This window comes from Lissotriton vulgaris, chromosome 12 (genome assembly GCF_964263255.1).
Source record: "Lissotriton vulgaris chromosome 12, aLisVul1.2, whole genome shotgun sequence".
Classification (NCBI taxonomy): domain Eukaryota; kingdom Metazoa; phylum Chordata; class Amphibia; order Caudata; family Salamandridae; genus Lissotriton; species Lissotriton vulgaris.
In genome coordinates this window covers 524,552,617-524,574,574 of record NC_141700.1, presented here as the reverse complement: position 1 = coordinate 524,574,574, position 21,958 = coordinate 524,552,617, and the positions used below count along the sequence as shown (strand labels likewise).

The 21,958-nt window shown below is 47.3% G+C and overlaps 1 protein-coding gene across 1 annotated transcript in view; it reads right to left on the bottom strand.

Annotated features, from left to right (window-relative positions):
• The window catches only part of SLC38A7 (solute carrier family 38 member 7), a 192,336-nt gene that overhangs the window by 145,215 nt on the left and 25,163 nt on the right, over positions 1-21,958 (bottom strand). The gene's annotated exons all lie outside the window — the stretch shown is intronic.

The following is a 21,958-nucleotide window of genomic DNA, read 5'->3' as shown; positions in this document are numbered from 1 at the left end:
GAGGTCTCCTGTCTTCCATCTCACAAGGAGATTCCATATGGCTCACACTACTACACTATTCCTTACATTCCTTGATTAAAACCCCAAGTCACAAGCCTCGCTGCTGCCCAAAGCTGTCTCATTACCTATAACGGAGCAGGAATGGTACAAGTTCTTGAGGAAACACTTGAATCAAGACTCTCTACATACAACCTCTCTGGAAATCCAACAAGGGCGTAAATCTCACAAAGTGAATGACATTACTTATCATGATTGTGACATGGATACACAAGTAGATATAGGAAAAGAAGAGATAATTAAACTCATAAAACAACAGAAGAACGGTGCTCCTGGACCGAATGGGATACCGTTTGCGCTCTTCAAAGAAAACCCAGACCTATGGGCAATGTACCTTGAAAAATTGTATTTAGAAGTCGCTCTGACAGGAACAGTACCCAAGTCATGGCACGGATCCCTAATAACTCCAAGTTTTAAAAAAGGGTGTTGGGCACTCCCAGAAAACTATAGACTGATCACATTGCAAGACACTGATGCCAAGCTATTTGCCAGAATAATTTTGATGAAATTAACTGCCTGGGTGACGGAAGCAAAAATAATGCCTTTAAACCAAACAGGTTTTATACAAGGATTAGGAACTACCACTAACATACTGGTTCTCACCCTACTTATGAACAAGTCGTTTAGATCAAAACAACCCTTGTATCTTTGTTTTATAGACTTTAAATCCGCATTTGACTGTGTCAACTGTAAAGTACTCTGGAAACAATTAGAAAAAATGAAAATTCCAGTCCCCCTACTTAAGCTAATTTGCCTCTTATATTCAGAGACATGGGTGAGTGTGAGGATGGGTGATGGTCGCACACTATCCAGGGAGATTCCAGCTAATGAAGGTCTGAAGCAAGGCTGTGTTTTAGCCCCCCTTCTTTTTAATTTGTTTCTTGCGGACCTACCAGGAATATTGGACGAGGAAAATGCGCATCCCCCGAAACTAGCTGACAAGAGGCTCACAAGCTTGATGTACGCAGACGACGTCATACTTATGAGCCACACAAAAGTGGGCTTACAGCGCTTAATGAGAAGGACCTATATCTAAAGAGAATGGGATGGTTATAAACGAGACCAAAACCAAGATTATGGTAGTTGCCAAAAACACTAAGTTGAAACACAAAAGCCAATGGTTCATGGACAACATCGGGCTAGAACAAGTAGAGGTTTATAAATACCTGGGCGTACTATTTGACTCAAAGGGCAATTACCAGCTACATAAGAGTGACGCTCAAAGAAAAGCAAACGCACTAGCTGCTGCATTTAGAATTGTGCAGAAGTCGCTTCCCACCCTGACGTATGGTCCTCTCCTGAGCATTGTTGTGCAAAACTCCTCCCCACTATTGCTTATGGCAGCGAAGCTTTAATGGGTAAAGACAGTGATATTTTGAACAAAATCATAACCAGAATATACAGAGTGTTATTTCATCTCCCAGTGAACGCTTCCCCGGCGCAAGTAAGGTTGGAGTTTGGTTTAACCAATCAACAGTTCGCTAGGCAAGGCCATTTTATAAAAGTCTGGAACCAAATAAAAATTGACCAGAAAAACGAGATATTGATGCTCTTATGGAGAGAAATAAATAAGGATTCTAATTCTTCTGCAGCTCTATATCTTAGAGATGCAATCAATGAGTTTGGGGTCATGTCTATATGGGAAACGAATATAACCAAGCCATCATTCAAGAAAATCATTAATAAAATCGCAGCCCACCTATCCATCATAAAGGATAAGGCTACCCTTACCAAGAGAAAACACGCCTGGATCGTGCTAAACGGTTACAAAAAGAAGGAGATACAACAATATCTGATAACCCCGTGGACGGAAAAAAACAAGCAGGTGCTCCTTAAAGCAAGATTCGGATCCATGCCAGGGGTATGTCATTTTCCCCCATGGGAATTTCAAGAAACCCAAACGCTATGCAGACTATGCAACAGGGGTGAGGAAGACATCCAACACCTTCTGTGTATTTGCCCTGAACTCCTTCAAGAGAGAAAAACATTGCTGAAAAATCATCTCAAGTCACGAGGCATACGCTCATGCAGGCAGTCCGTGATTAATTGTATGATCCCAAATTATATCATTTTAAACTCCTCCTTTGCAAAGTTCCTACTATTAGTTAAAAGGAAACTCGGAGACGTAACTAATGCAAATACTTAATGAATTGTAAAGTTAATTTTATGATATTTTATATGATTTTAAACTGAAATATAACGTTTACATTTTTTGTGTGGAATGTTGTAAGATTTTAAATAATCATCACAATAAACTACCTTTGTACCTTTGCTGCCCAATGCTGGAACTACTGCTAATACCAGATTTATCAAAAAACAGCTTTCCACAATCTAAAATCACATCTACACTGCATCAACAACTACACTATGACTGGATGAGGTCTTTACTGTACCACCCCACTTACACTAGCGGTGGTACCATGCTCTAACCATGCCTCCTGAGTAAAACTGCACAGTCCTACGCCTGAGCCCAACTCAATCGATCCCAACATGTTCAATCTCATATCTCTCTGCTCTAGAACCACACAATTATAGGAAAATGTTCCCTTCCTTCGCCTTATTTTTGACCCTGGTGTCTGCAAATGTCTTTATCGTTCCTCTTTCAGGCTATATAAGTTCAGTTCATTTTAAGTTAAACAATTTCCGGTTAAAACTTCTAGCATTGTGGCCTCCATTACTGGCCCAAGCCTGAAGATGAAGCCACTAGAACCCAACAGAGCACCCGGATGCTTCCAACTGACCTGGATATAGCATTCAAAATGCCTCCTACCAAACTGCATACTCCCGGGGCAGACTCTTGAAACTGTACAATACTCCAGGTGCACTCCGCAAAATCCTCAGAGCATGGTCTAATGAATTGAATACAATATTCCAGCTGTGGCCTTTAGAACTGTATAGAATATCTCAAGAGTGAACCAGTGACATCTACCATGGTAACATAAGTCAAAAACATTGGTAACCATGGACCAGACTGAGCCTCCCATCAGCAAACCACTGTTCACTTGTGGTAAACTACCTTAGCTTACTTTTTAAAATGTACTTACTTCCATGTGATGGAGGGGCAGTAAGAGTGCTGAAGAATGTAAGCAGAGGAAGCAAACGCCTTCCAATATGGATTCACTTTCAAGACCCACTGATTCAATGGCCTAGGGCAGATCTTTCAAGCATCCAATCAATGTTTTTTCTTAGTAGCGTTGGGCTCTGGTGGACCAGTACAATAGGCAGTCGGGCAGTTCTGTACATATTCAAGCACACTTTAGTCCCTAAACAGTTGTTCACAATTCGAGGCATTGTTGCTCAAAATGTATAAGGTATGGTTTGTAAAACCAAGACTTTTACTACTGCATAAGATTATTATTTTATCCTAGATATTTCCATGCAGAGTTTTTTGGAGTTTGTTTTGTTTTCACAGGTAGACACTTTTGGGGTACGATGGAAACAGGCACTAGGCGTGGCCAGTGAGAACTGCCATGTTGCCATGACCACCCAGTGTTCCTAATACCCAGATTGCTATTAAAAGATTATCCATGGACTTCAGCATTACTCACCTCATCATAGTAGTGTTACTGTCTCCCTGTGTTGTCCTCAACCCTATCATAATCAATTGATTTCTTGTGGGTCAACAGTATCTGTATGAATCACCCTTGATTGACTATGTTACTGCGAAAATTTCTTTTTCAGTAATTACTCCTTTATCTCGCCCCCTTTCAATCACATTTGTTAACATCTAGTAAAAGGAGTGATCTTCTAAAAAAAATAACTGTCTATTCCACCATTGTCACGATTCTCTTCAGGAATGTGAATGTGCTTATATCGTAGGGGAGACAGAAGAAGAGAGGGTGAGGGGACTCCACATTTATCTGAGAATGCTAAATGTGCCAAACTTGTTGGAGTTTCTGTTCTTACCTACTCTGGAGGTGACAGCGAAGACTGCAGTACTAGGGAGAGGAAATCATACTGTCCAATGCCCAAGCCATGTTGGTTTATGTCAGGGGCAATACATTTAATTGTTTATTTTGTCCAACAGACAACCCCATACTAGGCAGTGGCAGAGTTGTGGCACTTTTCTACTCACAGTCACTCAGTAAGTTGCATAGAAATCTCAAAGCTCTCCTAGAAAACCTTGAGGCCTTGGATTGGCCAACGATTCATGACAGCCCAGGTGTGGCTCCTGGGCAGTTGCTGTACTGCTATTGAATAATGCAGGGTGGTTGCAGTGATAGCAGTCTGCCTTTTTATGTTCCCCAAGACTCACACACCCTAGCTCGAGAGGCCCTAGAGAAGCTACATAGTAGAAAGGGTAGGATAATGCAGCTACGTGGTGCAATCTGAACTGCTGTGGACATAGATCAGTTGCCCATGTCTCTGTCCTAAGCTTGTTGTTCTCCCCGGAGCCTTTCATGAATTTACCTTGTGTCACCTCTTTTGCTTTCATCAGTGCCCCTGCCCATAATTGCTCGCTCTGGGCATTTGATGCATGTTGCACATGGCCTTCCTGTTGCTGATTGTCACCTACTTGTACACTACATACCTGCCATTGTGTCTCCAGCATACCAGAAGAGCCAAGGCTCTCCACCTGCTCAGGTCTTCACTTGCCCTCAGACCTGTGCCTCTGCTCACTGCTCCACTAGTTCTCTCATAATGGTGTCAATCCTTACATTAAAGGACACCGTTTTTTTGGTGTTGGGAATAATGTATTTAGCAAGGGGAATAGTTAGTATATCCATTGTTAGTAGTACTGAGACCGTTAGATAGTGCCCATAGAGGAGTACAGGATTCTGGGGGAAGGAACCATTTACTGAATTATTTAGGAAAGCTGTATGGAAGTTTCTAAAATGTGCTATATTGACAACCCCTAATTCTTTTGGGAGTCAAAGCTTTTCAAGTGAGATTCCGGGGTGTTTATGCTGCCATAAAAAATGATTGAAGAGGAGTCTAATTTATGGTGGAAATCTTCTGATAGTAGGAGTGGAATCATACCTATTAAGTTATTTATCACAAGTGTGCCAGTCATTTTTAGGTCTCGCAGCTAGCATTGCAGTGCCCAGCACTGCGCTCGCAGCGCAAGACCTCTTGTATGGGCTTCAGAAAGCTCACCACACGCTTGTGCGTGTGGTTTTGGTTTCACAGGTCGGAATTGGTTGCAGCGTGCTTTTTAAAAATAAAATACATCACGCAATGGGGAAAAGGCAGGTGCATGTCCCGCCTTTGCTCTGCCCATTCCCGCCGGTGTCTAGCACGCGCGTCAGCATGGCACAGACGACAGGCACAGACGACAGACTCCCTCGCCCAGCTTCTCTGTGGTGCGTGCGCACCACTGGTTTCGATTCCCACGTCGGCTCCTCTGTGGTGCGCGCCCACCACAGGTTTCGATTCCATGCTTGTTCTCTCTAGGGATGCTTCACAGCCTGGCTCTGTCCTGTGGTACTCAAGTGCTGGTGGTAAAACCCCACCAGAGCTGTTCTATTTTTCCGCTAGGCCTACATGCCAATACTCTCGAATCACGAGGGAAGATCCCTCTACAAACAGATTTCAAACACCTGATCACATGTACTTTCCAGACTCTAAACAATGCTTTATGAGAAGTCGGGAGGAGGTCATGAAGAAGCGGCTTTTAAACTGATTGACAAGGTATGGGGCGGTGCAAGGAGGGTGTTTGCAGCTGTACAATCGGGTAGCCTGGGCAGGGGCCACAGATGGTAGCTCGTGAGCTCTCGGGAGGTGACAGTCACAATTTCAGCCTCCTGCTGCCATAGAGGCAATGCACATTTTCGGAAATATTGTCACAATTATGCGCAAACTTGGGTAAATAGTCTAGGAAAACACAGTGAGCGATCATCTTAATGTTTCCCAGAATCCCCAAAAATATCGCAGCGCTAGCAGTTTGATGTACTTTAAAAAAATTTATCTTAGGTATTGGTCTGGTCTCCTTTAACTAGTCTGTAAGCCCAAAAAAAAATCCATTCTGCATTGCGATTTCAGTTTAAGTGCGAGACATGGCGCCGCAGCGAAACATCTCGGCGTGCTGGCAGAGCTGCTGGTTTTAATTGAAAATGATTCAGTGGCGGCTGCTGTCTGCAGCCTCCTCATGCCCAGAAAATACTTGTTTTTCTTTTTAACTCTGGCCCGTGGAAACACATTTGTTTGTGTGCAGAACACAAACGTGACGGCACGCAGGTATGTTAACAAAATCGTGAGATGCGTGCCCACAGACACACTCTACCAAGCGCCTATTGGCGATTCATTTCGCAGCATGTGCGCTAAGTAGACGTCCTCACGCAGGAGCCCGGGGTTCTTCCCTAGGAGTTTATTTTGGTGCCTATTCCGTCTCTACGTGCCTCTTGTGCCTTCCACCAGGTAAAGAGTTCAGTGCTATGTTTTGGTACCGGGACAGCGCCCCGCCCCCGTGGCCTGTGTTAGAGTCTGTGGTAAACTTAAAGCTGGCCATTGCCTGGCAACTCTGCCCACCTGACACATGGACACGCCTGCGTGTCTGTGCTCAATCTGTCCTGCGTCCAGACCAATCCATCAGGGAAACACGAGGCCCATTCAGGCTCATGTCGGATCCACAGAGCTGTTACTGGAACCAGCCGAGGTGTGTGGGATCTGCCTTTTCCCAACTGGATCTGCTGAGCCCTCCTGGAGCTTACAGCTCCATCCAGGACCCGGGGCCTGCGCTGTTCTTCCTGGATTCATTCATTTCATCCTCAATCCATGAGGCACGTGCTGGAGCCCTCACTGGGTCCATGGTGGAACCACTTAGCCAATCACGGACACGTCAGGCTGCTCCTGGACCTCCAGGGCCGTTTTGGAACCACCCGGCACACCCGGCATAATGAGACCCATCCTGGGCTCGTCTCGGGACCCGTCCTGGGCTCACCTGTGCACAGCCGGAAGGACTACCCAACAAGACATGGGGGCCACCGTGCGGGAGAGAGGGGCGAGTCCATCGAGGCGCTAGAGCGACTCTTCAACAAGACCCTGCTCTGCACCCAGAAGGTCACCCACTTGGACATACTGGGTGAATTTACTCTTTAGTACCATATTACCACCCCGCAGAGCTTAATTTGTTTATATATATATATATACACATACATATTTTGTGTTAGAATCAACTGAAATTAATTGTACCCGGTGTAACTGTCCATTGTTGTGGTAGATTCAGGAATTCCCAACCAACACAATATAGTGCTATGTTTATTAGTTTTGGGAATTTCCTTCAATGAAAGTAATAACCATAAAATCACAGATGCACATTCATTTACTATCTATTTTAAGAAAGACCCATAAAACATTTTACAAATGGATTAACATGTATTTTATTTTAAAAAGTCTGTAAAACAAAAGTAAACTGTAAAACCTCTACAGTGTATCAGTGTTACCTGGAAAAAACTCAAGGATTATTTTGCTGTGGTCAGTTTCTTATCAATTAATATCCTTTTAAAAATGTTCATCTTCTATGTTCTGAACCCCATCATTACACAGGGGGCACAAACTGTCTTGATAAAACGACCTTGTCCAGCGATCAGTGTTCGATCTTAGGGTGGTCAATTAGCTGTAGAAGATAGTGCCAAGCTTTTCAGGTCGAGCCTGGGCAGCGCATGCGCTGCTCAGCAAGGCATGCTGCATTCAGGTAGGGACTTGAAGCTCCGTCCATATTTTTTTATTGGCTTGTGTCATTGTCCACTGTAAACTGTGGCTGTTCATTGGTGAAGAGGCGTAGTAGTCCCTCCTTAGTACCGCCTGGTCTAATTTTGTAACCTCCATGGCAACACCCCGTTACATGTGTTGTTACTCGGTAGACTTTAATTACAGCCTCCGAGCAATATTTTCTCAAATAGCTTTGCCCTGCCTGCTGTTGCAGGCAGGTCAAGCTCTCTCCTAACACTTTTTAACAATTGTTATAGTAGGGTGCCAAGCGCATTTGCAATGCAATAGATCTCGCATTTCCGGGGTTTTAAACTATTGGCATTGTAAATGACAATGCCTTATATTCATCCGTTTAAAAAACAACACATAAATAGAAGACATTCTCATTTACATTGCCAATAGCTCAAACTCTCATGAATGCAAGACCTATTGCATTGCAAATGCTTGTTATTAGAGTTTCTAGACTACCATACAAAGACAGGAATTTTGGGGCCAACCCTCGAATACATCTAATACTGTGTTATGTTTTCATTATATCTGATTGTGTCTACGAGACAGTATGTAAATCCTATACAAGTGTACTTTGGGTGTTTTGGTTGCCATGCTAATCAGTCTCCATGCAGTTCTTTGGAACCAAGATGATTTAATAATTTGACTTCTAACGTATCTCTGTCTAAGTCACCCTGAAACAACACAGTATGATTTTAATGTATCCACCAAAGCACTGATCGAAGGAGCAGCATTTTCTGTGACTATTAAACTGCCATTGACACAAGCCGCAACCGTCACTGTGGTATTATTGAAGCTTTACCAGAGATCTTATTCTTTTTAATGCATAGTACTAGTGGTTATAGAGCTAGGAGCAATAGCTCAGGGGATAGATGGCAACTCTGTCTTGAGCCTTGTTTGAGACTGAAGAGATCTGAATGGTCCTAACTCTAGCTGTGGGTCATAGTATAGGAACATTAGCATTCTAATGAAGTTATCACTAAGATTACACCTGTGAAGTAACGCTCTCAAAAATATTCATGAAACTTTGTTAAATGCTTTGAAATAACTGTTGGGGAAGAGCACAGTCTAGCCTTATAAACAACATGAAAAATAATTATTTTATTGTCGCTTGAGAGCCAGTACATTTGATGTTTGGTCAACTGTTTTTATATAGTCACCTGATATAAGGTAAAATTTGGCACATAAGTGTTTCATTGTTTTGGGGTATTTGGTAAGTCTGTAATAGCATGTGGAGTATACACATTATCCATTGCATGCCCGAAATCGCCACACACTAAAGAGCATTGTTGTGCTCGGTATTTCTTGAAGTCTATGTGAAGGGTTATCCCAGAATGCAGGGTCATCACCATTTACACCATATATGTTTATAAGGGAAATGTTATTTACCGTAGTAGAACAAATTATTTTTGAGTCATGAGGTCTAGTGACTCCACCCGCTAGTGGTGATGCGTATGGGCATCAACACTATTGTTTTTCCCGCACAGAGGGCGAGATTGGAGATGAAGCATAGAGACACAGTAAAGATGGCCTAGCAAAGCAAAGTGGTAAAGAAAATGTAAAGTAGAAAAATATATGCAACAACCACAGGCGACCGGTGAGGAGGGAGGGCGCATATGAATCTACAGCACTACATGCTACAAACAGATCCTTACAGGGTAACATTTTCAGTTCGTAGCAAGTGTGTCTGTAGTTACACATGCTGTGCAAAGACTGTAAAGCAGTCTTCCCTAAAGCAGTGGCTTAGCCGGAGGATAATGCAGAAGATTGGAAAAGTATACGTAGGACAGCCTTGCCAACTTTAGCTTGTTGTCTGGCCAGGAGATCCACACAGTAATGCTTGGTAAATGTATGAGCGGTGGACCAAGTAGCTGCTTTACAGATGTCAGATAATGGTATATTGCCTAAGTGTGCAAAACTTGCCTTGGAAATGGTACACCCTTTGTGTGGCTTGGAGTATGCCATGAAAAGCTGTTGTGTTTTACAGAAGGATTTTGTTTTGTTGCGGTCGTACATTAATGCTCTTTTGACATTCACAGTATACAGATCGCGTTCCGGTACAGTCTCTGGGTGGGAGAAAAAAGATTGGAAGCTCGATTGTCTGGTTAATGTAAAAATTAGGAAGGAATATTGGATTGGTCCTGAGAACCACCCGATCATGATGCACCTGGAAGAAAGGCTCTTCCAGGGTAAGAGCATGAATTTCACTTAGCCCCGTCGCCCGAAAAAATTTTTGGCTACCAAGAAAGCCACTTTTCAGGAGAGAAACTGCAACTGACGAGTGAACAGGTTTAAAATACAGGCCCATGAATCTTATAAGGATCACATTGAGATCCCACACAGAAGCAGGAGGCATCTGAGGTGGGATAACTCTTTTAAAGCCTTCAATAAATGCTTTAATGACTGGTATTATGAATAATGAAGTCGGTTGCCTAGACAGTTACAGCCGCCAAGTGTAGTCTAATACCCCCGGTACAGGCCAGCACTCTCCTCAGCAGATCTGCGTGTAAACACTGCGTCCAGAGCCCTTCTACCGACCTGTGTTTGCGCCTGCAGCTTCCTGCGGTATAATTTCCATCATGTGCTCTCCTGGGTCTCCTGACCGTAATTGTTTCCTCTGATACTTGTTGTGTATTTTGTTTTTCTTTCCTTCCCGTTTTAGGTTCAGCGTGTATATTGTGTTTCTTCTTCCGGTTTAGTGTCGGCATGCTGCTGCCCCTGCGGCCCCTACCCGCAACTCAGCCCCCGGGCCCACCTCCCTACCGCCAGTCCCGACCCCCTCCCCTACGTCATAGTCATAGTCAACAAGCTTTATTCGAATTTAGTAGAAAAATTCATAAAAGCATACAGAATAAAAACACAATAAAAACAACGATCGATATAATCATTACGAAGTCACTATCTGTACAAGATAAACAACACTTCATTCTATTAATAATCATTTTTACAGTTCATCGTAAGCAAACCCTAGCAGCTTTATTACAAAGGGGGCAGATATGTAATCCTGGGGTAAAAGTCATGTAATTCCCGTGTTCTGATAGGGCCTTCACCCATTTGTGGCTGCCAACTTCGAAGATGTTGGATGACTCGAGGGTCCCTAAAGTTAACCAAAACCAGGTCTCCCGGGATGTCCTTGGGGGTAGAACCCAACCACCCTACCCTCCTAACATTCAAAATCGTTCCATCGATATTGGGTGGTAGGGGTCTATTCTTTGTCAACCAGAAAGACACCTTGTTTACCAGGTCTGCTGGACTTTCAATTTTACCATTAGAGAGCTCGGGTACGCCCGAGAGGATGGACACAAAGGGTGCTGCCTCCGGCGGTAGATCTATATGTTTAGCCCTTCTTTGCGTGTGACCATTAATTTGAAACTTCCCCTTTTTTGCCATAAGTGGTTTAGTATGCCCGTCTCTGTGTGCAAGAGTCTGAGTTAACGGGGGGTTTAATGTGACCAATGTTTTAGATGTTGTGGGGGCAAGGGCATGAGTTTGAATGATATTCCTTTGTACTAGAGGAATTGGGATATCAGAAGTGACTGGGGGCTCAACTTGAATATTTTCATCAATTCTTTTGGTGATTGTTAGGTTTGCCCTGGTGGTTTCCTCTATAGAGCAAAGCTTTTCCCCTATAGCCTCCATTCTTTTTACCAATGGGGAAATTAAAGCCCTGACCAGGAGTTCAATCTGGGCCAGTAATTCAGATGGAATAATGAATGCAGTCGGCTCTGGGTTTGAGCATGCCTCAGAGGAATTCGGGGTGTTATTAATGCCTGAAAGGGGACTTTGGTGCAGTCTTTGTATTTTAGCTAACCTTCCCCTCTGTTTAGGCCCTTTGCGCTTTCTGTTAGAGTAGGGTAACTGAACATTTGCTGGTCGTTGTGTGGTATCTGTGGGTGTTAAGGGAGAGGGAGTACAAGAATGGCTTGGGTTTGATTGAAGAGTGGTAATAGTTTGGGGGCTGGTATTTCGCAGAGCACCTGCAGAAGCATTAGTTAAATCATTCACATGTTCAACATTGATATATCCAGTTTTACAGAGCACATTTAGTTCATCCAGTAAAGAAAAATGTTTTTGAGTTTGGTCATGTGGCTCCATAGCTGGATGGTTACTGGACGTAGGTTCAATGGAGAGGCTCTTTTCTACTCTTTCAATACCGGACTCGATAACCGCTGTGGTCCTAATTAAGTAGTTGTCCAGTGTCCCTTTCTGTAGCCCCCCCAGGGAGTTGTTATTCATGCGAAGCCCTTTGTCAGACATAATGTGGGTAGCTTTATGGGAATAGAAGTATGACAGGGGTCAAAGCTAACGCACACATACACCAATAGTCTGACAGCTGGGAGGTAAAAGGATAGTCCAATAGAGGATACCAAGGATAACAGTCACTTATGATGGAATTACTAGTTCATAGAACCGCTCTTTTACCTTGTGTTGGAGGCGTAGGTCGAAAGGGGGGAGGCCCGTCCCGTCCTCCTTGTGCCTCTGAGGGCCACAGAGGGCCCGCCCTTTGCCCGGGCTTAGCCCCGGGCGCTGACCCGCGCGCGTTCCCGCGACGCGGGGGCTCACGCTGTCCTTTAGCGCACCTCCGGGGGCGGGATAGGAAGCGCGCCTTCCAATGCGCAAGAGGTGTTGGGGGATGTAGTCCCCGGTCTGCCGCCTCGCCGCGTCCGTCCAAAGCGGCAGGCAGCAGGAAGCCTGGAAAATGCTGCAGCAGGGCAGCGCTGGGGCTGCGAGGGTCCGGTGCCCTGCTGGGATGACCCTCCCAGGTCAGTGAGTCGTCTGGCCGAAGTCCCCCGGTCCCCCGGGGCTCGCGCTGTCCTTTAGCGCACCTCCGGGGGCGAGACAGGAAGCGCGCCTTCCAATGCGCAAGAGGTGTTGGGGGATGTAGTCCCCGGTCTGCCGCCTCGCCGCGTCCGTCCAAAGCGGCAGGCAGCAAGCAGCAGGAAGCCTGGAAAATGCTGCAGCAGGGCAGCGCTGGGGCTGCGAGGGTCCGGTGCCCTGCTGGGATGACCCTCCCAGGTCAGTGAGTCATCTGGCCGAAGTCCCCCGCTCCCCCGGGGCTCGCGCTGTCCTTTAGCACACCTCCGGGGGCGGGACAGGAAGCGCGCCTTCCAATGCGCAAGAGGTGTTGGGGGATGTAGTCCCCGGTCTGCCGCCTCGCCGCGTCCGTCCAAAGCGGCAGGCAGCAGGCAGCAGGAAGCCTGGAAAATGCAGCAGCAGGGCAGCGCTGGGGCTGCGAGGGTCCGGTGCCCTGCTGGGATGACCCTCCCAGGTCAGTGAGTCGTCTGGCCGAAGTCCCCTCTCCCCTACGTAAATGGTGGCCGCTGCGGGGAGCGTGTATGACTCCTAGACCTCAGGTCCAGGCCAGCACTCTCCTCGGCAGCTCCGCGTGTAAACACCGCGTCCAGAGCCCTCCTCCGACCTGTGTTCGCGCCTGCAGCTCGCCGCTCTCTCGCTGCGGTATAATTTCCATTGTGTGCCCCGCTTGGTCTCCTGACCGTAATTGTTTCCTCTGATACTTGTGGTGTATTTTGTTTTTCTTTCCTTCCCGTTTTAGGTTCTGCGTGTATATTGTGTTTCTTCTTCCGTTTCAGTATCAGTGTTCTCCCGCCCATGCTGCCCCAGCGGCCCCTCCCCATGACTGAGCCCCCAGTCCCGCCTCCCTACCGCCAGTCCCTTCCCGTACATAAATGGCGGCCGCTGCACAGTCGCGCCAATGGCGTGCCAAAGGCAAGCCCGTCTGCGCCCGTCCGCGACCAGCGCTAGGAATCCTGGCTCTCCTAGGACCCACCGCTACGATTCCACTACCCTCCACGCACTCAATCCCGGAAGACACACCAACTGTGTAGGATCCTTGCCGAAAACCACCACGGACAGTTCTTGTACAGACCCTGTCATAGATCCTTTACCATTGGCAAAGCCCCCACTACCGCCGAAGTCCCGCCTGAGGATAGCACCACCGAACCCCTGACTTGCATCCTCCTCAACGTGCGCTCCCTGCTCCGACACACCGTGGAGATCTGGGACCTGATCGACACCCTCTCGCACAATGGCGCCTTCTTCACGGAAACCTGGACCAACGCCACCTCTGGTCCAGACATTGCCATTGCCATCCCAGACGGCTACAAGATCCAGAGAAAGGACCGCACCCACCGCCCAGGAGAAGGCCTCGCCATCGCACACAAGACCACCCTCCGACTCTCCACATCCAGCATGAGCAACCCTGATTCCAACACAGAACACCTCCACTTCCAGACCAGACCCAGGACCATGCTACGAGGCACCCTCATCTACAGACCGCTGGGACCTCGCACCCAGTCCGCATATACCATCGCCGATATCGCCGCACCCCAAGCCATCACCTCCACAGACAACATTCTACTTGGGGACCTGAACTTCCACCTCGACAACGGCAAAACCCCCAACTCCACCACTCTCCTCGACAACCTTGGGCTGAAGCAGCTGGTCAACACGCCTTCTCACAGAGCCGGACACACCCTCGACCCAATCTTCGCAGGAAGGACACACATCTGCTTCAGCCACACCACCCAGCCCCTCTGGACAGACCACCACCGCATCCATTTCACCTTCAACACCAACACCGCACCCAAGCCCCCCCGCGCCTGCCACAAAGGAACTGGAGCAAGGTCCCAGAAGAACACCTCAACATCACCCTCCTCCAAGACCCTCCCCCCACCCCCACCCCGCCCCCCAGCGCTACAACCTACACCATCTCCACAGCCAAAGAATTTCACCGCTGGATCTCCTGCTGCACCGACAAACTTGCACCCCCCACCAACTCACCAAACAACGCCCCCTGAAGGCCGCATGGTTCACCACAGAACTACAAGAAGCCAGGCGCTCCTGCAGACGCCCAGAGAAAACCTGGCAAAACCATGGCAGCACAGAAGGACCGCAGGAGTGCCCTGAAGGAATACCACCAGCGCGTAAGAGACAACAAACAGACGTTCATAAGAGGCTAAGTCAAGACCAACGCGACCAGCGCCAAGTAACTGTTCAGCGTCATATAGCAATTCACCAAACCCCCCAGCGAAGACACAGACATCACGCCTTTCCAGGAACTCTGCGACAAGCTCAGCTTCAGCTCCTACTTCCATCTGAAGATCAAAGCACTTACGACAACTTCAGCGAACAGACACCAGACACCACCCCGCCCGTCACTGCCTCCGACAAGCCAACCATCATGACCTGAAATCTCACAACCGTCGAACACATCACCACGACCATGAAGAAAACCCAATTAGGAGCCCAAACGGACCCCTGCCCACCGCACATTTTCCACAGGGCCACAGCCGCCATCGCACCTGTACTAGGCCGGACCAACGCCTCGTTCAGATCCTTAACCTTCCCGGACGACTGGAAGCGGGCGGAGGTTAAACCCCTCCTCAAAAAAACAACGGACGATCCAACGAACCTGAGAAACTACCGACCCATCTCTCTCCTCCCCTTCGTGGCCAAAGTCCCTGAGAGACTCGTGAACGCCCAGCTGACATCCTTCATCAAAGAGAACTCCATCCAAGACACCTCCCAGTCTGGATTCCGCAGCAACCACAGCACTGAGACCGCCCTCCTCGCTGCCATTGACGACATCCGCATGCTACTCGACCAGGGACACACTGCAGCCCTCATCCTTCTAGACCTCTCCGCAGCTTTCGACACAGTCTCACATCGCACGCTCACAGCCAGACTTCACGACGCAGGGATACAAGGGGCCGCACTCGACTGGATCCAGTACTTTCTCTCCGGCAGAACCCAGAGGATCAGACACACTCCCTCCCTCTCCAACCCACTGATATCAACTGTGGAGAACCCCAAGGATCATCGCTCAGCCCCACGCTCTTCAACATCTACATGGCCCCCCTTACCGCCATCGTCAGACAGCATGGGCTCACAGAAATCCACCCACCCCTACAGACCACGTACAAAACCTCAGCATCATCCTGGACTCCTTCCTCTCCATGAACCGCCAGATCAACGCCATCGCCTCCACCAGTTTCAACTGCCTGCACATCCTCGGCAAGACCTTCAAATGGATCCCCCTGACTGCAGAAGAACCGTTACCCACGCGCTCATAACTAGCAGACTAGACTACGGCAACGCCCTGTATGCCAGAATCAACAGAACTCTTCAACACAAACTCCAAACCATCCAGAACGCCTCAGCCAGACTCGCATCACGCACACATGACCCAGCACCTACGAGACCTCCACTGGCTCCCCGTCGAGAAGATGGTCACCTTCAAGCTCCTCACCCACGCCTACAAATCCCTCAACATCGGACCCAAATACCTCAACGAGAGAGTTTCTTTCCACGTACCCAAGAGGAGCCTCCTCTCCCCCGACCTCGGTCTGGCAGAGGTCCCCCGCATCCGCAGAACCAGAGCAGGCGGGAGAGTCTTCTCCTACATCGTGGCCAAGACCTGGAACGAGCTCCCGGGGAACATCAGACACTCCCTGACCCTGCACACGTTCAGGAAGGACCTCAAAACCTGGCTCTTTGACTAATCCGAAGCTGTACTCCCCCCTTCCCCCTCCCCCCTATGCCTTGAGACCCTTGCGGGAGAGTAGCGTGCTTCATAAACCCCTGATTGATTGACTCACTGATTGAAGTGTAAGCAAATCCATATTTTTGCACAGGTGGAGCAGGTAAAAGACAAGGTCTTGTACTGGTGCTCTGAAGGGATTGATACGTTTGGGCACACAGTAGTGTACAAAACAATTCCATTTGGATGCATAGAAGGCCCTGGTAGTGGGCCTGCGTGTTTCTTTCAGAACAGACATACATACCCCTCTGGAAGGTAAATGAAACCAAACTCTAGGAACTCAGGGGGCTAATTCGCTAGGCTGAGTTGCTGAGGGTTGGGATGTCAGATAATGCCATGATCTTGAGTTAAAAGTTACGGCCTGTTGGGCAGCTTCTCATGTGGAACTAGACAGAGTTCGATCAGTACCATGGCTCGCATGACCAGGCTAGTGCTACTAGGGTGAGAGTAGGGGCTGTCTGCCACAGCCTCCATACCAGAACGAGTGGGAGAGATGAAAAAGCATATGCAAATATCCCTGACCAGTTAATTCATAGTGCATTGCCCTTGGACTGTGGGCGTTGCAGTCTGGCGGCAACGTTTGGGCCTTTTTGAATTTTCTGCGGTGGCAAACAGGTCTATTTGTGGAAGCCCCCAGCGCTGAAAGTATGGTTAGGGTGAAGTTCCCACTCGTGGACTTGTTGATGCGTCCTGGTGAGCAGGTCTGCCAGATCATTGTGCACCCCAGAAATGTGTTGAAAAACCAGGTGTTCTCTGTGCTGTCTCACCCAACGTCAGAAGCTCTGTGCCACATTGGACTATTGAGTGGGTGCCCCCTTGTTTTTGAAAAACATGGCAGTCATGTTGTCTGTGCATATAAGGACTGTTTTGTCTTGTATTAAAGCATGAAATGCCTTGAGAGCAAGCAGTTATCACCAGCAGGTCCCGGTGGTCCACTTCCCTGGTAAGCGGTTGTTTGGTTGTGGGGCAACTGAGAGTAAGTATGACATTTTGACTCCTGTTGCGATATGATTGTACCACTTGGTGCGGAACCCCGAATGGTGGTAACGTGGGCCAGACGGTGTTTAAGGTGAATTGGATTTTGCAGTGTGTATCGCTTCAGTGACGCTTAATGAGAATTGAGTTCTGATACACAGGCACTGAGCGGAGATGTGTAATTGATCGACATGGCATAGTGTACTATATTGGAGTGTCCGATAGATGAGACAAGGCGTATATGCACTATTTTATGAACACCAAATACGAAACGTGATGCGGGGACAGTTAAGGTCAACGCATGATATTGGAGAAATGGTAAAGATGTAAGACCTTGAGGCACTGTTGTTCTAACCAATTCTTGAGGATGGGTGGTCACTGCTAAGGCACGCGATCAGCTGACGCGTTTGCCTCTTAGAGATGGTTGCAGGTATGCAGTACAGACGCAATCAATCGGTATGGGAAGTTCATTCCTTTGAATGAATTTTGATTCTGGCACGGTTTCACAAAGGTTTTTACAAGTGGCGCTCTCTTTCATTTTTATATCATACCATCACAGGTTTTGATGTGGAACCTCCCATGAAGTTCAGTTTGGAACCCCACTAGCCCTGAAGAAGTTGCTCAAATTGTTATCTGCAACAGAACATGTTGGCTTTTTGAGGATTGACTATGGTTTATTGGAACCATTTTTAATTTGGGGAAGCTTACAGCACCTAATAAAGTTACTTTGAGCCAGTAAGCTGCACCTATTTTTAGCAGTGACAATTATTTGTTTATATTCTCAAGGGGGTTTAATGGGCACTACTCATAATAGTTTGCACAGATAGCTCATTCACATATAGGTTTTTCGTTTTTTTTTTATTTCATGGGGCGAGATTTCTTTATGATAACACACACACTTGTTTCTTTTTGAGAGAAAGTAACCGATGATAAGTGGGCTTGCTGGTGAGTACCAGCCAGCAGCCCCCTTGGTGGTTCGACCGCGAGGGGCTTTCTCTCTTTCTCACACTTTTTTTGTTTTTTTAGTACATGGGTGGGTCTCTGATGGTATGTTATTTTGTTTTCAACTGAGACACACCACAACACTTGTACAAAATAAGTATGAGAGGGAGTTATAAAAGTTTATGAGACCCCTCCTGTGTTGTAAGTAGAGGACTTGGTGTGACTATACTGGGTCAGGCCTTTTGTTGGTGTATAATGCGTTGAGTGGGGGGCGGTCCTGTTCATCCCCCTGTGGCTCCTATTGTATTGATAATAAGATATATGAGCCAAAGTGTTTTTCAAAAATAGCGCTTCAAAGAATGAAGTAATGGCTGGAAGAAAATAACTTAATACTGAAAGAACAGGGATTTTTCAGGGAGGGACATTAGACTCTCAACCATTGTTTTAGCTTATCGTCACCTGCTCGAAAGTTGATAGAGCTAAAAGTTAAATTCTTCCGTTGTTTTTGGGATTTCAGAGCAGTATTTGACCTAGTAAAATGTAGCAGATTGAGCGAGACACTGAGCACTTTGGAAATCCCCAAAGGGTTAATCTATATTTTAAAAATACCACATAGAGATATTTGGGCCAAAGTATAACTTGACAGTGAAGGCACAGTTTCAATGAAAGATAAATGAAAATGGCCTAAGACAGGGTTGTATTGCAGCACCCCATTAATTTGCCCTTTTTAGGTCTCGGCTAGCGTAGGCTGCGCACATGCGCAGTCTCGCTGGTGAGATTTAATGACTGAGTAAGTTTCACTAGCGAGGTTAAGCCCCGCCCCTCTTTTCCATTGGCTGTTGTCACCGTTCATGCTAAACGGTGGCCAGCCATTGGAAAGAGGTCCCAGTGATGTACTTATTTCTTTTTTAGCCCCGTCCTTTTTAGACTGGCTTCCTTGACTTTCGTGTATGGCAAAACATTTCTTATCTTCTTTATGGGGCGAAACAGATGGCCCCATAAAGAAGAATAATAAAGCTTTTACCACAAACGTAAGTCAGGCCAAGCCCGTCCGGACGGTTCTAAAAGAGGAAAGTCTACGTCATGCCGATCGCTTGTTCCGAGCGCTTGTTTAATAGAGCTGCTCTCTGGCTTGGAAACCAATGACAGACCCCCATAATTTCTGACCCCGGCATTAGCAACCCCTACCGCACAGTGAGATATTACAGGCAGGCAATGGCGTAGGCAGAGCGCGTTGCCAGCGATTCCTGGAAGTCCTTGTAAGCAGAGAAAAGCGGGCAGTGGCGTGTGCTGAGCGCGCTGCCCGCAAAGAGAGCTGGAAATCAGCCAGTGGCATTGAGGCGAGCTCGCTGCTCTTTTTTAGCGGAGCCGAGCAGAGAAAATCGGGCAGCGGCGTGTGCTGAGCGCGCTGCCCGCGAGGAGAGCTGGAAATCGGCCAGCGGCACTGAGGCGAGCTCGGATTCCTGGAAGTCCTTATAAGCAGAGAAAAGCGGGCCGCGGCATGGGCGAAGCGCGCTGCCCGCGAGGAGAACTGGAAATCGGCTAGCGGCATTGAGGCAAGCTCGCTGCTCATTTTTAGCGGGCCGAGTAATCAAGGTAAAATACCCTTTTTTATTTCAAAGACGCACCCCACACAAAACACGTCCCACTGCCTGGAGCGCACATTCACCTCCGGAACGTTAAATGCAGCAAATTACGCGATTTCCCCCTCTTCCCCTGCTTCATACACACGTTTCCAGGCTTTTTCCCCCCTCGCGCCGTCTTTTGTGAGTTGATAGACACGGCATTAAATTGGATTTTGTGTCCATCATTATTAAAATGTGAAGTGTGTCGGTCACAGGGCCCACATCTCGGGCCGTTAGCTTAATCGCAACCCTCTTGATTATCCCAAATTACTGCTGGGCTCCGGAGAGGGGAGCAGTTAAGCCAATTATTGGCATTTCAGGCAGATTTGCGGGTGATTAGCTCCCAGTGGAAGCCAGTCCCGGTGAGGCCGTTGAAGAAGCGGCTTGTGTAATTCTTGCAGCGGAGAGGTAGGGAGAGACGCGGCTAATGACAGCTGGGTCACCAGGGTGACGCGGCCTGTGCAGTGGGCTTTTTGGGTTTAGCAAACAGGGCTTCTGCAATAACAAGTGCATCACTCACCCGCCATGTATAATCCCGGCTTTGGAGTATTGCCACAGATGCTGACAGCTCAATTAAAGTGTAACTCTTTGTACCACCCGGAGCCGGCAGGGGGACAGAAATATCGCCAACAAGACAGACAGGAGGGGGGCCGGGATGGAGGTCGTGGCAGCGCGGATGGCCGGGGCGCAGGCGAGCACTTCATCTGGAGCGGGGAAAGGCCCAGTGGAATAAGAGCGCCTTCTGCCAGAGGCGTACAATGAATAGGCCCTCGATTGGAACATTTTCACGTCTTCCTGGATAGGTACATTTAACAACCCATTGCTGTGCACGCACCTGTATGTGCCCGTGTGAAAGGTTCTGGCCGGTTGTTATGGAGCAATGAAGCCCCCATGTACAGCTAAACCCCATATCAGGCCTGTGGTATACAACAACGGCTACCAAATGTAATTAATATTAAGCTGCCTTGATAATTCTATAGCAGAACGTTGGCCCTGTGCAGTATTTGTGTGTGCGCATGAGCCTGTGCAGTATTTGTGTGTGCGCATGAGCCTGTGCAGTATTTCTGGGTTTTGTGCATGGGCCTGTGTAGTATTTCTGCAAGTGTGTGAACGCGAGCCTCTGAAGTATTTATGTAAGTGTGCGTGTGAGCCTGTGTGAAGTGTTTGTCTGTGCGCCTGAGCCTGGGCAGTATTTTTGTGTGTGCGTGACCTTGTGCAGTATTTGTGTGTGTGCGTGAGCCTGTGCAGTGTTTGTGTGTGGGCCTGTGTAGTACTTGTGTGTGTACGTAAGCCTGTGCAGTATTTCTGTGTTTTGTGCGTGGGCCTGTGTAGTATTTCTGCAAGTGTGTGAACGTAAGCCTCTGAAGTATTTCTGTCAGTGTGTGCGTGAACCTGTGCAATATTTGAGTAAGTGTGTTCATGTGAGTCATTGCAGTACTTTTATTATCTCTGAAAAGTGCTGGCGATGCGGTGAATTTTTGGGTTCGATGAGGCAGGATCGGGTACGGCAGTGGGGGAAGATTAGTCCTAAATATGTACTTAAAAAGAAGAAGAAAAAGTAAGCAGATACTCATTCTCCCCCAAAAACGTAATGTGTCATCGGGGCCACAGAAATGATTCAGCAATGGCAGACTGCCACGCGGCAGCGCTGACAAAACCTTGCAATATAGTGCGACATGATCTTTGGCAGTTTTTAGTTATGTCATTTTTGCTTACTTTTTCCTTACCTTGTTGCCTTTTTTCTTTCCATTGCCCAATAAGTATTAAATCACCATGTCAAATTGTGTTTCTCTCCACTATCAGACACTACTTCTGATTTGGATTACCATGCCCCTGTGCTCTTCTTTTTTGTAGGACCCTAGCAAAGAAGTTAACAAGCATTACAAATGCAATAGGTCGTGCCTTTGATGAAGTTAAAGCATTTTGCTTTGCTAATGGTATTGTATAGCAAAGCAAATGGCTTTAACTTAATAAAAGGCGAGCCCTATTGCATTTTCAATGCTTGTTTTTAATGTACCATCAGTAAACATACTCTTTCTCCATAAAAATTGGTGGAGCCCACATCTCCCGCCTGCTGTATGCAAACAATTTTGTACTAATGGAAGCGACTCATGTAGGCTTACAAAGGGAACTTTATTAT